This window comes from Manis pentadactyla, chromosome X (assembly GCF_030020395.1).
Source record: "Manis pentadactyla isolate mManPen7 chromosome X, mManPen7.hap1, whole genome shotgun sequence".
Classification (NCBI taxonomy): Eukaryota; Metazoa; Chordata; class Mammalia; order Pholidota; family Manidae; genus Manis; species Manis pentadactyla.
In genome coordinates, this window is record NC_080038.1 from 120,038,194 (window position 1) to 120,053,429 (window position 15,236).

Below are 15,236 nucleotides of genomic sequence, written 5' to 3' on the forward strand. Positions count from 1 at the left end.
AGAATACTGCATCTTTTTTGGCAGTCATTCTCAATTCTGTTTGAACATGGGAATCACAGTTGGTGGTCTAAAAATTTATGCCTGGGTCCACTGCCCAGAAAGTCCTGATGCAGACTAGGCATCAGGATTTTTAGCTCATTCTCCTGTCTCAGTAAATTAAGTCTGTTTTTCAAACAAACATTTCAACAGTATAGTAGATGGGATCAGATAGATGGGGGTTCAAATCCTAGAATCTATTTTACCTTGGCAAATCCCCCTGCCTGTAAAGCTCAGTTTCCTCAGCTTTCAAATAGGGATAATAGTAACATACTTGCAGAGAAATGCAAGGATCTAATGAGATAATGTATATGAAAGAGTCTAGCACACAGTAGATGCTCAATAAATGTTACTTTTCTGCCTCTTTCCTCCTTTGTCTGCTTCTTTCTGGTCGCTAATGTCTGACTACTTCAAGGTACTACTGCATCCAAGTGATATTGTACAGTTATTAACATTTGTTAGCTACTGATGATGTTACTGTGATTTTGTTATTTATTAGTCTCTGTTATAACAGTGTTCTGAGATTTTGTTTTAACAAGAACTATCAATTCCCTCATACCTTGAGTATAATTATGATCATGCAGTGAGTTCTTTAAGTTGATAGCACAGTATTTATTTTCATGCGTTAACAAATAGTCACATGTTGGTTATTTGGGTTTGACTTTATATTCTCACTTGCATATTCTTTTAGAAATTATTTCTAGGATTAGTTCCTGTTGTGAGATGACATTGAGGTTGTTACAAGCTTCTTAGTACAAATTTTAACAAAATCTCTAGGACTAAGATTGATGATTATCACTTGATGTTGTTATGGTTTTGACATGTACTTATGTATGTCTTTCAAAAAACCTGTGATTGCATGAGATACTTAAAATTATGCTTGTTACATAGATCAGAAGGGTTCATCAGTGGAATTCATAAGAACTGGTATTGGCTAGGAAATACTATTACTTCTTTTTTATTAAATATCATTATTGAAACATAATTTATATACAAAAAATTCACCTGTTGTAAGTATCTTTCTGGAGACTAGAAGTCAAAAATCAAGGTGACAGCAGGCCATGCTCCCTCTGAAGGCTCTAGAGAAGAAATAGCTTCTTGTGGCCTCAGGAGTTCCTTGCATAACTCCAATCTCTGTTTCTGTCTTCACATAGTCTTCTCTATGTGTCTGTATGACCCTTTCTTTTAAGGACATCATTTGTTGGATTTCAGGCCCTCACTAATTTATTCTGAACTCAGTTTAACTTGATTACATGGGAAAAAGCCTTATTTCCAAATAAGTTCACATTTACAGATACCAGGTGTAAGTATTTTAACATATCTTTTGATGGACACAATTCGACCCACCACACATCATGTTATCTATCCTTTCATCAGCTGGTGGACATGTGGATGCTTTCCACTGTTGGGCTGTTATGGACAGTTTCATGAACCTTACTGTATCAGTCTTTGTGAGGGAATATGTTTCATTTCTCTTGTTTATATTTGTAAGAGTGGAATTGTTGGGTCATATGGAAAGATTATGTTTATCTTTGAAATAAACTGTCAAACTATATTCCAAAGTGGTTTTACTATTTTACATTCCTACCAGCAATGTATGAGGTTTCCAGTCTCTCTACATCCACTAGGAGTACTTTACAACTCCGAAATTTCTATGTGTTTCCTTAATATAATTTCTACCTCTTTACTTATATTCTCTATTTGGCAAGATAATTGGTCTCCTTTCTTCCTTTCATTCTTTGTGGTTTCCTTTAGGTCTTTGAGCATATTTAAAACAGTTGATTTTAAGTCTTTGTGTAGTAATTCCAGTGTCTGGACTTCCTCAGAGATGGTTTCTATTTATGTCTATTTGCCCTGTAAAATGGCTATAATTTCTTTTTTTTTAGTTTTAATGCCTCAAATTTCTTTTGTTGAAAAATGGTCATTTTGAATATTATAATGAGGCAACTCTGGAAAATGAAGTTCTCTCTTTACCCTGGACTGGTATATATTGCTTTTCTGATTATTGTTTTTTTCATTTAGTACATTTTCTGTATTAATTTTGTAAAATTTATAGTCTTCGTTGAATATGGTCACTGAAGTCTCTGTCTTATTAGTGTAGTTGTCAGCTAGTGATCTGACATATTTCTTGAAACTTCTGAAAGAAGGAAGGAAGGGGAAGAAAGAGAGAAAGAGAGAGACAGGTGGGGTGGGGAAGAGAGAGAGGAGAGAGGAGAGGAGAAGGGTTGAGAAAAAAGAAAAGAAAAGAAAAGGCCTCTCCCAGTGTTTGCAGATTGGGTCTGTGTTGGGGAATTACGGTGTTTTTTTTTCCTTCTTTCAGTGACTAGAATCACTGTTACAATGTTGAAGAGAAGTGCAAAAGCAGACATCTTTGTTTTGTTCCCAGTTTTAGACAGCATGCAGTCTTTCACCAGTAAGCATATTGTTGGTTGTAAGCTTTTAATAGATGCTTTTTATCAGGTAGACCGAGTTCCTTCCCTTACTAGTTAGTTGAGAGATTTTATTATGAATTAATGTTAGCTTTTATCAAATGCTTTTTTCTCTATATTGAGATAATCATGTGTTTTGTCCTTTTTTCTATTAACAAAGTGTATTACATAATTTTTTGAAGTTTAAACAACCTCACATTCCATGGATAACAGGTCATTGTAAGTAATGCTTTTCAAAGTTTTATGGATTTAACTTGATGGTATTCTGTTGAGAATTTATGTCTATATTTTAGCATTTGTTTTCTATGCATCACATCTTTTTGATCCTACATTTGTTTTTCATTGCGTGCTTTTTGTTGCATAGTTATTTTTTGCTGTGCCACTTTAATTCCAATTTAATTTTCTTTTTGCTTTTCCTATTTTTTTCAGTTATTTTCTTATTGGTTACTATAGGGTGTTAAGTCTTAGTTAGCTCAGGCTCTCATAACAAAATACCATATAACAGGTGGCATAAACAACAGAAATTTATTTTCTCATACTTCTGAAGGCTGAAGTCTAAGACAGGGTGCCTGCATGTTTGGATTCTGGTGAGAGCTCTCTTCCTGGCTTGTAAATAGCCACTTTTTCATTGTGAGTTCACATGGCCTTTTCTCAGTGTATACACATGGAAAAAGAGAGAGATCTCTTTGTTTTAAGACCACCAATCTTATTGGATTACGACTCTACTCTTATTATCTCACTTAACCTCAATTACTTTCTAAAATCTGTACCTCCAGTATAGGGCTTCAACATATGAATTCTGGGGGACACAGTTTAGGCCACATAGCACCTTACAGTATTCTTTTTTACTTATTATAATCTGCTTTAAGTTGATTATTTAACTAAATTTCAGTAAATGTATATAATTTGCTTCAGTGTAACTCTATTCTCATACCATTTCTTAGTGCTGTTATTATCATATATACCTTTATATGTTATAAAGCCAATAATATGGTTTTATAATTTTGCTTCACTCAGTTGTCTTTTAAAATAATTATGAGAATAAAAAAGAAAAGAGTATGTTTATACTCTTTTATTTACCCATTTATCCTTACCAATGCTATTTATTTCTGTGTCATGTTTTTTCTTTTCATCCCGAAGGACTTCCTTTAGTATTTTTTGCAAGGCAGATCTGGTGGCACAAATTGTTTCAATCTTTGCTGATGTGAGAATGCTTTCTTTGCATATTCATTTTTGAAGGACAAGTTTACTGGATATAGAGTATTTGCCAGGCATTTTTTTCTTTGCTCATGTTGAATATGCCAACCTATTGCCTCCTGACCTCCATTGTTCCCAGTTAGAAGTAAGCTGTTAATCTTTGGTTCTCTTTTATGTGGTAAATGTTTCTCTTCTCTGTTTTTCAATCACTTGTTTACATGTCTCTAGACATGGGTCTCAATGTTTATCCTGTTTTGATTCAGTTGACTTTCTTGGAGCATAGATTAATATTTCTCTTCAAATTTGGAAATGCCTTTGTCATTATTTTTTCAAATAATTTTTCTGCCTGCTTATGTTACTTTTCTCATTCCATGGATCTCATCACGTATATCATGGTAGGATTTATTGTCCCCATATCTCTGAATTTCTGTTTATTTCTCTTTTTATTTTTTTTGTTCTTCAGAAGTGATAATCTTTATTGCTTTATCTTCAACTCCAGTGATTCTTTGCACTGCCAGCTCAAATCTGCTATTGAACCCTTCTGGTGAATTTCTCATTTCAGTTATTGTACTATTCATGAATAACATTTAGATTTGGTGTTTTAAAAAAATAAATTTTGCTCTATGTTAATAATTTTTATTGAATCATTGTCAACACATTTCTTTAATTTTTAAAGCATGATTTCCTTTATTTCTTTGAACATATTTATAATAGATGCTTTGAAGGCTTTTTCTACTAAGTCCAACATCTGGACACCATTAGAAACAGTTTCTCTTGATTCCTTTCTCCCTCCATGGGTCATATTTTCCTATTTCTTTGTACATCTTGTAATATATTTTCTTGTTGAAAATTGATCATTTTAGAGAATTTAGCTTAGTGTCTATGGATTTGCATCTCCTCTGTGGATTTTTGTTGTTATTATTTTTTGTTTGTTTGGTATATTTGGTATCTTGCCTAGACTAATTCTGTAGAGTCTGTATCCCAAGTACCATGTGGCCATTGATGTCTCTGTTCTATTTTTAAAAATTAGTTTATTGTTTTTGTTTCTAGTACTGCTTTCATAAGGGTTGCCTCTGGGTCAGCATAACAGTGCTATGCCAGTGACTGATAAAAGTTTGTGCTTAAACTTAAGTGAATAAGGTTTCCACTCTTTGCTAATGTAACTGTGTGTAGATTAGGGCACACACTCTAATTTCTGTCAGTTTATAAATTGGTAATTGTAAAGTCAGTCCTTTCTGGGTGTACAAAGCTTCATGTTTAGAGAGGAATGAATAACCTTCCATGATTGTCAGCAAGATCACTATTGGCTTTGACAGTACCTCTGGGCATGAGTTTTTTAGTCTCCTTGCTCTGAATCAAAACAGCTGCCTTCCAGCATGAGACTGCTAAATCCTCATGGCCTACCTTTTACTGGTAGAGTGATCACAACATGTAGCTGGGGCTTGGGGATTAGAGCAGCCCCGGGTAAAATGCCATATATTCCTATTGTCCTTATTAAGGTTTAGTTGTTTTCCTTGAATAAACTTTTCTCAATTTGTTGTATGCCTTTTGTCAATTTCCAGAGTCCTGAAATGGTTGCTTTTGATAATTTTTTCAATGTTTGTCCTTTTTGCTGAGAGCCTTACTTTGCCTTTCCAAAAGTCAAGTAGCATATGTCTTTCTGCTCCTTTTGAAGGATGAAAGTGATGGATTACTATCAAATGGCTATTTCAATTGAGTGAACATGATTTAGTCAAATCATTTTTCATAGCAGTTAGGAGTTATATGACAGCTGATTTCTATATTCTCTACTTCTGTGTATATGAATCTCTAAAATCTTGTTGCTGTTTCACACATTTCAGATCCTTAAAATGTTATACTCAAAGAATACGTTTATCAACAAGACTAACCTGTAGATCTTTATAAAAAATACACCCTATCTTCCAGGATTTCTAAGGTTTTGTTTGTTTTTAATTTCTTCTGTGTTGCAACAGGCTTGAGGAAATATCGGATGTCCTAAAAATAGGCAAAAATGTAGTTGGGTCTAAAATATGCAAGCCTTTCTAAAAAGTTTTACAAAATTGTCCTACTTTTATCCATAAATAGCTGGAAATACTGACTAAATAATAATACTCATATCTAGTTAAAAAAGACTGTACTGTATTCACAGTCTAACAAGCAGCTTCTGCTAGTAAGCCTGTCAACGAAAAGGTTATAAGAACTAATTAGGAGGTTATAGCCTTGAAAACTTTCCACACTAAGATGGGAGTGGTATGAGGGAAGACTGTAAATATACCTGGAATCAGAGATTTAAAAACTAGACTTATTTTAGCTCTTCAGATATTGCTCCAGTATATTTCCATATAGAAATAGCCTAGTTTTTTAAAGTTGTACTATTTTAAACATAGAGTCCACTCATTGTTTAGAAACTGTTCTAGAAATAATGGAATCTTGTTTGTGGGGTACAATGGCTTGCAGAAGGAAATTTTTAGCATAATAGTTCTAAAACAAAAACTCAACTAATCTGTTTATATTGCCTTCTATAATTAGTGAAGCCATATCAAGAAAAATAATGAATATTTTATTTCAAACTAATTGATGACAGCCTATATCTGAGTCCCTTAATTCCATTTTTATCACACATTATCTACATAGCCATAATTTTCCCTAGCAGGTGTTATTTTTTCTAAATGTGAGTGAATAAATCATTGAATTTTAAAATTACAGAGGGATCATTGTGTCCATTTAATTAGGAAAGCTAACGTATATAGAACTCTATACCCTATATAACTGATAATTGTAGAGAAATCTCTTTTAGGAGAATGGTTAAAATTAACAGTTCTGTTTTAATTTCAAATGAGTGCCTTTTAAATATAGGGCACCTTAAATAAACTATCAAGAAATTGAGACTCTGGGTAATTCAGGAGATTTCTAAGGTTTATAGTTCAAAGTTACCAAATGACAATGTAGGAGATTTTCTTCTCTTTCTCTTTTGCTTGCTTGCCTTCTCACTCTTGCATTTGCTCTAGCTCTAGCTCTCATATAATACAGGGGCTAACAATCCTGCTTCAGCCTACTCTGTTACTCTGGCTTTACCTCTTACTAGCTGTGTGAACTTCTATCTCAGTTTTCTTCATTTGCAAAATGAAGATAACAGAACCTAATTCACAGAGTCATTAATTAATATACATAAGGCACTTAGAACAGTGGTACAAAGAAGTGCTTTTAGAAGTATATGTTGTTTTTGTTAAATAATCCCTTTAATTTGATGTCATTTGCACTAAAGATGAAAGACATGCCCTATAGATATTAATCTTAGTAAAACTCTGTAAACACTATTTTGAAATTGAATTCAGATATACACAGCATTTTTCAAAGCAAAAAAGGAGGTACTTTGAGTTTTCAGAACATTTGACTAAGCAATATCAAAAGTCCACTTTGAGGTGTAGATAACACAGATGGGTTCTCTGTTTAATATGCTAATTGGAATCTACTAAATATCTGTATGGCAATGTGACTTGTGATTTAGACATAGCTCTGTTTGCAAAGATACTTCAATAATAATTAAATGGTTCAACCTAATTATTATTCAGTTTGTTCATTACATAGAACTTAAACCATCAATGCAACTTAGCTTTTTTTCCAATAAAAAAAAACCTATTTCCATGGTACCTAGAAGAGTACCTAACAGATAGTAGGCACTCAATAATTATTGGATGGATGAAGGACAGATTCCATTTGAAGTGGTATACATAAATTCAAAGTTTCACTTATGTCATCATGCTATTGTAGATTCAAAGTTGGCTTCAAATGTACAAGTTAAACCAGTACTAATTCATCCCTACAGAAGTTAGGTCATAGACATATGTATAAAATACTTAGTTAATTTTTAGAAATTCAATCTAGTTTTGTTTTTTTGGCTCAGATTATATCAAGGAGATGAGAAACAAGACCCTGTGATTTGACAAGATATTTCGTTCTCCTAAGACTTGTATTACCATCTTATAGATGTAGATGAAAGAACATAGTACAACTGCTTTTATTCTGCATTATCTGTCTCCCTTAAATCCAGATGTCCCTTAAATATTCTCACTGTGACACCAGTCCAAAAAGAGAGTTTAAGACATTGTCATTTCGAGGTTAAGCCAATATACTATGTCAAGAATGTCACCAGATATTTGACCACAATTCTGTGTGTCTGTAGTGATGGGAATGTGACACCTCTTAACTTACTTGCAACCATCTATTACTCTGGAACATGCAGCTTCATAAAGTCTTGAATTAATCTTCAGGGAGAAGAATGCCTAATAAAGAACACAATAATGTGCAGCAGCTCTGGCAATAAATTTGATGAAAGGTTTCCTGAAAGCCACAGCAAAGGGTAAATGAGTCCACTTATTAGCTGTGTGTTGGTGTTATTTATGTTCTGTGACCCACAGGGAGATGAGAGATTTTATTTTGTTGCCTAGGCCTCCTTCTCAGGGCTTCATTCAGCATGTTGGCACTTTGGGAACAGTGTTTGTATACTGAGTGGGAAAATTTTTTTCATCATGGGAAATGTACTTCTTTCTTCATAAAAGAATCTTATAGAGTGATTGTTCGGTGTTATTATTGTTTTCTTTTGGTTTGGTTTTTTATTTTAATCTTAGAATAGTGGAGTTTGGAAACAGTGGTATATTTTGGTGGCTTAGGGGTTTTGGACAGGTTTATAAGGGAAAATGATCTTATCACACATGGGACCTGCAATAATTCTCTGAGAAGCATGTTTGAGGAACAGAGAATCAAAATGAATGAAGTGCAAGTTTTGTTAGATATCTTTCCAAGAATATGCTATATTCTGGCTTTATGTCAGTTCAATGTCTGATGACTGTAGAAAATATGTTGTCTTATTTTTACTAGTGTTGAGGGATGTAGGTATATGTGTATTCAAAACTGAGTGTTTACATTTTACAGTTAATTGATTGGACTCTTTTCAGAGTTGAGTTGAAGGAATGACTGTGGTTCATTATGCTTTATGTTCATAATTGAGTTAATTTCATGGCACAGTTTAAGAGAACAATGACTCAGGAAAACTTTGGCCTTACTTCCTATCCTTTTAGGTGTTATGCATTGATCATTTCTCTTCACTTCCAAACTCATAAATGCCTGGGTCATTAATACAATTCCCTGAATGTTGTGTTCTTTCTTTTCATTATTGTCTGCACTGCCTTGGGCCCTTCTTTTTTGAGTTTCCTTTGCTGCTGTTGCTCTTGTTGTTAGCACTTTTGAGGAAATAAAGAAAATAGTGCTCTTTACCTGAGTATTTGGACTTGTATTTTATGGTATTGTTTTTCTCTTTTCATATTACATTTTAATTATGCAGCATTCTGAGCTGCAGAGTGAGGAGGGGGAGACAGAGATGAAGAGAATGTGGTCATTATTGTTAGTCATATGGGTCAGGTTTTCATTTTGCATTAATCCCTTAAATCTCCTTTATGTTCCATGCCTGTATTAACTTGAAATGATGGTACAAATACAGAAGCTAGTCATTTAACTAAAACAAGAAGAATTTGACGCTATTTACTTCAAAACATAATTCAAGTGATTATATCACTCATGAAACATTTGGAAAAGAAATATTTTCCCTTTCTCTGGAATAAAGACTTGGGGTTATGAGGATTAACAAATTAAAGGGGAAAGTTGTACAACCTAAAGAAATAGGAATAAAAGTTCTTGTTAAACTGAGGGTTTTATTATTACAAAAATCTAGAATTTAAGTGTCTTTCTTCAAGGGAGTAAATAGGGCTGTCTTCAAAGTTCAATGAATTGACATTTACTCAATCAACAAATGTATATTTAATGCCAGCTTGTGTAAGGCACTGTTCTATATAATCTAGAGGAGAATAATTGATGGTTTTCTGCTCTCAAGAGGTTTACAGTCTGTAAACACAGAAAAAAAAACCAATCTTAATAAGAAGTAACATTTAATATAGTTTTAAGCAAGATTAGTTGCATAAGCAATTTTCTATAAAAATTACAAAGAAATGAGGGATTCATTATGAAAGTAGGACTAGATATATATGAAACCAAAAGTAAGTGGTTTGTTAGTTCAACAAATGAAAAGTTAGAAGGTCATTTTCTGGAGTGAAGAAAAGAAGCAGAGGCACAGAATTGTGAAAATATGTATCATATTTGAGTAGATACAAGTGGATTATTTGAGACAGATTTGGTGGGACTAACTAAAAGGCTAGTGAGAAAAGAAAGTGAGGGATGCAACCTTGCTTTGAAAATAGAAGTGGGGTCAAGAGAAGTTTTTCAGAGTAAATGAAATAATTGACTATTAATTGGCAGACTAGGAAGTGAGAACCAGTTATTGACTGTTGTGGTATTCCTTTGGGTTTTATTGCATTGACATGTAAGTGTTCAGTTTTGAAGGGAGACAGCATTTTCATAATATCATTGTTCTTAAGAAAAACTAGCTGGGGGAAAGGAAAATACTGGATCTTTTAAACGGGAAATGGCCTCCTATTTGCTTTAGAAAAGAAATTGTTTCAGCGACATTTTCTATAGCAAGTTTTTCAGGATGAATAAATAAGGGTCACATTGAATGGTGGGAGTAAAATTAGGGTAGGCAAATACATTTGGAGATCTCTGGGTCCAGCAAGGTCGTATGTTTTATTACTGTTAGTTGTGGCCCTGCTTTAACATACTGGTAGCACTATGAATCCTCTAGAGAAGAATTGTCACTGCAGGATCCCCTAAAAGGAGAATTTGACAAGTAGATATTTTTTCTATATAGCAGCTTACAGAACAGATATTCCCCAAGAAAGTATTTGGGGAAACATGGCCTTTTGTAAATAATTTTTACTAAAAAAGCACTGTCTAAAAGATTACGAACTATATGATAGTCTCCAATTTGAAAGTTTCTCAAAAATCTTGATGTGCACAATACTTTAATTCATACTCTGAAGTTAACAGTATCGTTTGCACTGCTCATTTTATGGCTACCTGGTGTGACATTTTTATTGCATTCATGTTGCTTAAAACTCCCGAAGAAGAGTTGGAGATAAAATGCTTAAAGTTCTCAGTGATGCAAAATCTGAAGTCTCCCTAGTGGAATTCATTACCAAAGAGAGTGGATATCTGGTGTTTTATCTGTCTAGCAAATTTAGCAACACCCTGATGAAAAACCCCTGAAAATAAAAAACTGTAGGAGGAAGAGGAAGAGGATGGAGAATGTTTACTTAGAGTTCATATTTCTAAATATGTAGTGCATAACAAAATGAACTGTGGTTAAACATCCATACTTGTGTTCTTGAGTCCTGGCTAGTGTTTTATTTTCTTTACATCCCTGTAGTTTTAGGCTGCTGTGGTTTCATGTAGGTTTAGCACAGAGTAGTGTATCATTGAAATGATAGATCATTTAGTTAAATTATTGCTTTTGATGTATGGTAAGAAGTATGGGATTTCTTTAAGAACAGAATGGGAAAATAGAAGGCAATCAGTGTATGTCTACTCTTAATTCTTCCAGCAAACAGCTGGATAGGGAGTTCACCACAGAAACTGAGGTCACAGCGTATTTCAAATGGCTGCTTTTTGGCATACTGAAGAGTTTGGCCTATACTAAGGCTTTATTTTTATCTTGGAACCAAAAAATATAGCCATAACTACTTTCTAGGGTGCTAATATGTAGAATAATAAGGCCACACACACACACCATCCTTGCTGCAAATAAACTAACTGATGAATATGTTGCTTTTTAAAGCGACACCTCATCAATAACATCACTCATTGTTCAGAGATACTACATTACACAAATGAGGATGCTCCTCTTGATGGTTTAGTACCATGCGGTCTTCTCCAACACTGCAATATGGGAGATTGTGTAGAGAATGATACCTCATACAGAGTTAACATTCATGCCTGAATGTATGAAAAAAAAAAGAGAGGGGAGAAGGGAAGGAGGGAGGCAGGAGGAGGAGGGAGAGAGAAACAGAGAGACAAAGAGCGAATGTTTTTGAGATTTACTTTGCAACATTCACGCAAAGGCCCTCCAATGATGGTTCTACATGATTAAATGAGATTTAACATTCCTAATTGTATAAGAAAATGTATGTCATAAAAAATCAAGTGACATAGTTTCCATTACAAAAGACATAAAAGAAGAATATAACATGTTCTTGTCAGAGAGAGCCTTTGACAACATGTCAGCATAATAGAAAAGTAGGGTTCAAACTATGCAGAAAAATTCACTACATAAACTGTGGTACCAGTCAAGATTAATGTTGTGGAAGATACACACACACACACACACACACACCCCTACATATATACTGAAATGCTCCTGCTCAGAGCAGCTTGCATTTAGAGATATCAGGGCTTAAAGTAGAAACCTTTTGGGTAGAAAAATGATTCATAACTTTTGGAATCTAACAAATTCATAAAAATACTCAATTACAGATTTCCAAGGTATTGTTTGAGATGGAGGTATTATAAGGTAGAATTAGTATAATTCCAACTAAGTTTGTCTATTCACTTGTATAAAAGAGATATACCAGTTTCTGTAAAGAGGAAAAAATTTTGAGAGTTTGAAGAACCCAAGTAGGCTCTTTCAGAAAAGTTTACTGACTGTGCAATATTTTGTGAAGAATGTCAGTGCCCTGTTAACAATATGAGAAATGATACTACAAATGAGTCCAAACATCCCTCACAATGAGGAGCCATCTGATGTTATCTGTCAGTTCAAAATTTATTTTCCCCCGGTAATTTTCCATAGCTTTATGGAAATCAGTCTTTTAGATTTCTATTTATCATGTCATTATCATTGCATCAACAATGTATAAATTTACAGAGATATTTAAGCAATTCCTCACCTTCATCATCCTATGTCCTTCCTCTATTTTTCCTTTCCCTCCTGTCCTCCTTTTCCTTGTCATTTTCATTTTCTTTTTTTAATAACAATTATAGCTAACATTTATTAAACATAGACTTTGTTCTATGTACTTGTATATACTTTTCATTCATTGCACAAATACATATTGAACACTTCTGAGACACCGAAACTATTCCAGGAAATAACATTCTGACTCACATAGAGCTTACATTGTACTTGGGGGAAACAGATAAATATGTAATGGAACAAGATAATTACAGATTATATAGGTGCTCTAAATTACATAAACAGGGTTATGAGGTAGTATAACTGGTGGGGAGGCAGTTAAGAAAGATCTCTCTGAGGAGGTGACTTTTGGACTTAGATGAAAAGAAGTCACCCACACAGGATCTGGGCTCAAAACATTCCATGCATAGATTACAAAGGAGTTTAGGATGTTGGAGAAGGAGGCTTGTTTGAATGTTGGAGAAGTAGTCAGGAATTAGAACGTTTAGAAACTCTGTAGGCTGAATTAAGAAATATGGATTTTATCCTGAGAGCAATGGGACTCCATTCAAGTATTCTACACAGGGAAGAAATACACTCTGACTTGCATTTAAAAAGTTTCCTTCAGTGGGAAGAATGGACAGTAAGGGTATAGAATGGAATCAGGGAGCTCTATTAGGAGCCTGTTGAATTAATTCAGGGTGGCATAGATACAGTATTGAATCATGATGGTACTACTAGAGATCATGAGAAGTGAACTGATTAGGGACTTGTTTTGGAGTTAAAGCTACAGGATTTGTTCATGCATTGAATGTGGAGAATAAAGGAATGCAAGGGATTGATGATGAATTCTGGGTTTTTGGTTTGAAGAACTGAAGTTTATAGTGGTACCTTTAATAAACTAAGGGTAACTAAGTGAACAACAAGTTGTTCTTGGATGAAAATCCAAAGATCTTTGGCATATTAATATTGGATGCCTATTATATACCTGGCATGTCAAGGAAGTGGCAATGTCAAGAAAGCTGTAACATAAAATCTGGATTCAGGATACAGGTCTAGGTTTTAGATAGAAATTTGAAGTCATCAAAATACTAATGGCATTTAAAGCCACAATACTAGAATTGAATCACCTAAAAAGCAAGTACAGAGGGAAAAAGAGTGGAGAGGAGAGAAAAGAGAGAAGGAAAGAGAAGAATCTCAAGACTGAGCCCTCAGATACAAGAGTCAGGATTGCACAGAGAAAGCTGAGCTCCCAAAGGCAGCCTGAGAAGTGTCAAGGAACTCAGTAGACAATCAAGAAAATGTGGTATCCTAAAACTGAAGACGGGAGAATGTTTCAAGAAGACATAGTCAGCTGGGTTGAATGCGGCAGAGAGGGCAATGTGGAAGTCACTGTTAACCTTCACAATTGCTGTTTTAGTGAAGCTCTGAGTGCAGAAAATTGAAATAAATGGACTAGTAAATTAAAGATGATGATGTGAACTCATTACTTCTTTTAATAATATGGGGGATTAGTACCATTTAACAGATGAAAAAATTGAGGCTCAGACAGATTATGTAATTGATTAAATGTCACAAGAATTGGTGGAGTCAGGATTCAAACCAAGGTCTTCCTGACATCAAAGATTCCTTCCCTTAATTGCTACATATCAGGAATTAAGGTTTAGAGAAGAAAAGGACTCTGAGTTTGAATAATTTAGTCTACTGCATCAGTGCTGCTAATATTCACTTAATAGAATTTGTAAAATAACTAGTCCAAAACAAAAATGGGTCTCAAAGCTGTCTTTAGGAGTGGGAAGGCTTCAAGGGATGCTGGCATTATTCAACGTATCAACATTTATTTCACAAAAGGCAACTTCTGTTGAGCTGTATCACCTGCTTGGAATGTGGGAGTAGGGCTATCTGATATTCTATGGCATTAAATTTCCAGTTTTAAGTTCTTTTTGAGACTAGCAGTTTCTGATTTCAGAGTCTGTGCTAGTGCATTACAGAGAACATAAACCTCTGTTTCTCTACAATTGATATATCACCTTATCATTTTGGAGATGTGCCTCTCCACAAAATGCCAGATGGTGTTGAGACACCAACTGCTAGCTACTCAATGGCCATTCTATGCACAAATAGAAATAAACAGAAATTGACAAAAGAAGTTCTTCCTATAATTTTATAAATCTCAAGATATTCTATAATTCTATATAGAATATCTATAAGATAGTCTATCATTCTACATTCTTCAGTTGCTGTGTGTTCACAATTTATATTAATTACAAGTATGAATCACAAGATTCTTCACAAGGTAAACTTGCAGTGTTAATTCAGCCATGATAGTGGCAGTACCTAAGTATTTTAGGCAAAAATAAATTGCTATGCTATGAACAGTAGTCTGTCACTTCACACCTCAGATAATGATATGTCACTTCAATGGAAACATTGATGTTAAAAGAGCTCCCTGACTCACATCTTTAGGCTAATCAAATTACACAGATAATGGAGCTTCAGACTGGACAAGCTTTTAATTTCAGTAAGGAGTGGGTGTCCCTTAAACTTCCTGAGTTAATCAATTCATTTATGTACCATATAGAAAATTGACATTGAAGATGTATCTTACAGATTATTCCATGGTTGTTGTAAAAAAAGGGTTAATACAATTGTGTCTTGGACATATAACCTAAGTGTATCTCGGAATTGTCTATGTGAAAACATTGGCAAGATAAATTTAGTAACCTGCACTTGATCCC